This window comes from Andrena cerasifolii, unplaced genomic scaffold (genome assembly GCF_050908995.1).
Source record: "Andrena cerasifolii isolate SP2316 unplaced genomic scaffold, iyAndCera1_principal scaffold2643, whole genome shotgun sequence".
Lineage (NCBI taxonomy): Eukaryota > Metazoa > Arthropoda > Insecta > Hymenoptera > Andrenidae > Andrena > Andrena cerasifolii.
Genome location: NW_027487534.1, coordinates 10,422 through 14,741, shown reverse-complemented (window position 1 = coordinate 14,741; position 4,320 = coordinate 10,422). Strand labels below are relative to the sequence as shown.

At 19.1% G+C, this 4,320-nt stretch overlaps 1 long non-coding RNA gene across 1 annotated transcript; it reads right to left on the bottom strand.

Moving 5' to 3' along the window:
- Positions 1 to 1,585: 1,585 nt before the first annotated feature.
- Positions 1,586 to 3,956, bottom strand: LOC143378312 (uncharacterized). The gene is made up of 2 exons (XR_013088162.1): positions 1,974 to 3,956; positions 1,586 to 1,902 (listed from the first exon to the last, which is right to left on the bottom strand). It is a non-coding gene; the product is annotated as an uncharacterized LOC143378312 (long non-coding RNA).
- Between the last annotated feature and the right edge of the window lie 364 nt (positions 3,957 to 4,320).

Sequence of the window (4,320 nt, the reverse complement as noted above, 5' to 3'; positions counted from 1 at the left end):
TTACCTATTTTTTCCTCTATTTATTTACCTATTTTTCTCTAGTTATTTACCCATTTCTTTCTCTCATTTATTCACCCATTTTTTCTGTTTATTTACCTATTTTTTCCTCTAATTTATTTACCTATTTTTTTTATTTACCTTTTTTCTTTCATTTATTTAGATATTTTTCTCTATTTATACACCTATTTTTTCTCTATTTATTTACCTATTTTTTCTCTATTTATTTACCTATTTTTTCTCTATTTATTTTCCAATTTTTTCTCTATTCATTTACTTTTTTTCTATTTATTTACCTCTTTCTTTCTCTAACTTATACACATATATTATCTCTATTTATTTACCTATTTTTTCTATAGTTATTTACCTACTTTTTTCTCTAATTTATTTACCTTTTTTTCTGTTTATTTACCTATTTTTTCCTCTAATTTATTTACCTATATTTTATTTACCTTTTTTTCTTTAATTTATTTAGCTATTTATCTATATTTATACACCTATTTTTCTCTAGATAATTTACCTATTTTTTTCTCTATTTATTTACCTATTTTTTTAAATTAGCTATTTTTCTCTAATTAATTTACCTATTTTTTTCTCTTGTTTATTTACCTATTTTTTATTTACCTTTTTTTCGTTGATTTATTTAGCTATTTATCTATATTTATAGACCTATTTTTTCTCTAGATAATTTACCTATTTTTTCCTCTATTTATTTACCTATTTTTCTTAATTAGCTATTTTTCTCTAATTAATTTACCTATTTTTTTCTCTAGTTTATTTACCTATTTTTTATTTACCTTTTTTTCTTTGATTTATTTAGCTATTTATCTATATTTATACACCTATTTTTTCTCTAGATAATTTACCTATTTTTTCCTCTAATTTATTTACCTATTTCTTTATTTACCTTTTTTTCTTTGGTTTATTTACCTATTTTTCTCTATTTATTTACCTTTTTTTTCTCTAGATAATTTACATATTTTTTCCTCTATTTATTTACCTATTTTTTTTAATTAGCTATTTTTCTCTAATTAATTTACCTACTTTTCCTCTAATTTATTTACCTATTTTTTTTATTTACCTTTTTTCTTTCATTTATTTAGATATTTTTCTCTATTTATACACCTATTTTTTCTCTAGTTTATTTTCCTATTTTTCTCTAATTTATTTACCAATTTTTTCTCTATTTATTTACCTCCTTTGTTTTCTCTATTTATTTACCTATTTTTTCCTCTATTTATTTACCTATTTTTTTAAATTAGCTATTTTCTCTAATTAATTTACCTATTTTTTTCTCTAGTTTATTTACCTTTTTTTCTTTGATTTATTTAGCTATTTTTCTCTATTTATACACCTATTTTTCTCTAGATAATTTACCTATTTTTTCTCTATTTATTTGCCTATTTTTTCTCTATTTTATTTACCTATTTTTTTATCTATTTATTTACCTATTTTTCTCTATTTATTTACCTATTTTTCTCTATTTATTTACCTATTTTTTTCTCTAAATTATTTACCTATTTTTCTCTATGTATTTACCTATTTTCTGTTTTTATTTACCTCCATTGTATTCTCTACTTCATTACCTATTTTTCACTATTTCCTTATCTATTTTTTTCTCTAATTTATTTACCTATTTTTTCTCTGTTTATTTACCTATTTTTCTCTATTTTAATTACCTACATTTTCTCTATTTTATTTACCTACTTTTTCTCTATTTATTTACCTATTTTTTCTCTAGTTATTTACCTATTTCTTTCTCTCATTTATTCACCCATTTTTTTCTGTTTATTTACCTATTTTTTCCTCTAATTTATTTACCTATTTTTTTATTTACATTTTTTTCCTTGATTTATTTAGCTATTTTTCTCTATTTATACACCTATTTTTCTCTAGATAATTTACCTATTTTTTCTCTATTTATTTACCTATTTTTCTCTATTTATTTACCTCTTTTGTTTTCTCTATTTATTTACCTATTTTTCTCTATTTATTTACCTATTTTTTCTCTATTTATTTTCCAATTTTTTCTCTATTCATTTACTTTTTTTCTATTTATTTACCTCTTTCTTTCTCTAACTTATACACATATATTATCTCTATTTATTTACCTATTTTTTCCATAGTTATTTACCTACTTTTTTCTCTAATTTATTTACATATTTTTCTGTTTATTTACCTAATTTTTCCTCTAATTTATTTACCTATATTTTATTTACCTTTTTTTCTTTAATTTATTTAGCTATTTATCTATATTTATACACCTATTTTTCTCTAGATAATTTACCTATTTTTTTCTCTATTTATTTACCTATTTTTTTAAATTAGCTATTTTTCTCTAATTAATTTACCTATTTTTTTCTCTAGTTTATTTACCTATTTTTTATTTACCTTTTTTTCGTTGATTTATTTAGCTATTTATCTATATTTATAGACCTATTTTTTCTCTAGATAATTTACCTATTTTTTCCTCTATTTATTTACCTATTTTTCTTAATTAGCTATTTTTCTCTAATTAATTTACCTATTTTTTTCTCTAGTTTATTTACCTATTTTTTATTTACCTTTTTTTCTTTGATTTATTTAGCTATTTATCTATATTTATACACCTATTTTTTCTCTAGATAATTTAACTATTTTTTCTCTATTTATTTCCCTATTTTTTCCTCTATTTATTTACCTATTTTTTTAAATTAGCTATTTTTCTCTAATTAATTTACCAATTTTTCCTCTAATTTATTTACCTATTTTTTTTATTTACCTTTTTTCTTTCATTTATTTAGATATTTTTCTCTATTTATACACCTATTTTTTCTCTATTTATTTACCTATTTTTTCTCTATTTATTTACCAATTTTTTCTCTATTTATTTACCTCCTTTGTTTTCTCTATTTATTTACCTATTTTTTCCTCTATTTATTTACCTATTTTTTCTCTAGTTATTTACCCATTTCTTTCTCTCATTTATTCACCCATTTTTTCTGTTTATTTACCTATTTTTTCCTCTAATTTATTTACCTATTTTTTTTATTTACCTTTTTTCTTTCATTTATTTAGATATTTTTCTCTATTTATACACCTATTTTTTCTCTATTTATTTACCTATTTTTTCTCTATTTATTTACCTATTTTTTCTCTATTTATTTTCCAATTTTTTCTCTATTCATTTACTTTTTTTCTATTTATTTACCTCTTTCTTTCTCTAACTTATACACATATATTATCTCTATTTATTTACCTATTTTTTCCATAGTTATTTACCTACTTTTTTCTCTAATTTATTTACCTATTTTTCTGTTTATTTACCTAATTTTTCCTCTAATTTATTTACCTATATTTTATTTACCTTTTTTTCTTTAATTTATTTAGCTATTTATCTATATTTATACACCTATTTTTCTCTAGATAATTTACCTATTTTTTTCTCTATTTATTTACCTATTTTTTTAAATTAGCTATTTTTCTCTAATTAATTTACCTATTTTTTTCTCTAGTTTATTTACCTATTTTTTATTTACCTTTTTTTCGTTGATTTATTTAGCTATTTATCTATATTTATAGACCTATTTTTTCTCTAGATAATTTACCTATTTTTTCCTCTATTTATTTACCTATTTTTCTTAATTAGCTATTTTTCTCTAATTAATTTACCTATTTTTTTCTCTAGTTTATTTACCTATTTTTTATTTACCTTTTTTTCTTTGATTTATTTAGCTATTTATCTATATTTATACACCTATTTTTTCTCTAGATAATTTAACTATTTTTTCTCTATTTATTTCCCTATTTTTTCCTCTATTTATTTACCTATTTTTTTAAATTAGCTATTTTTCTCTAATTAATTTACCAATTTTTCCTCTAATTTATTTACCTATTTTTTTTATTTACCTTTTTTCTTTCATTTATTTAGATATTTTTCTCTATTTATACACCTATTTTTTCTCTATTTATTTACCTATTTTTTCCCTATTTATTTACCAATTTTTTCTCTATTTATTTACCTCCTTTGTTTTCTCTATTTATTTACCTATTTTTTCCTCTATTTATTTACCTATTTTTTCTCTAGTTATTTACCTATTTCTTTCTCTCATTTATTCACCCATTTTTTCTGTTTATTTACCTATTTTTTCCTCTAATTTATTTACCTATTTTTTTTATTTACCTTTTTTCTTTCATTTATTTAGATATTTTTCTCTATTTATACACCTATTTTTTCTCTATTTATTTACCTATTTTTTCTCTATTTATTTACCTATTTTTTCTCTATTTATTTTCCAATTTTTTCTCTATTCATTTACTTTTTTTCTATTTATTTACCTCTTT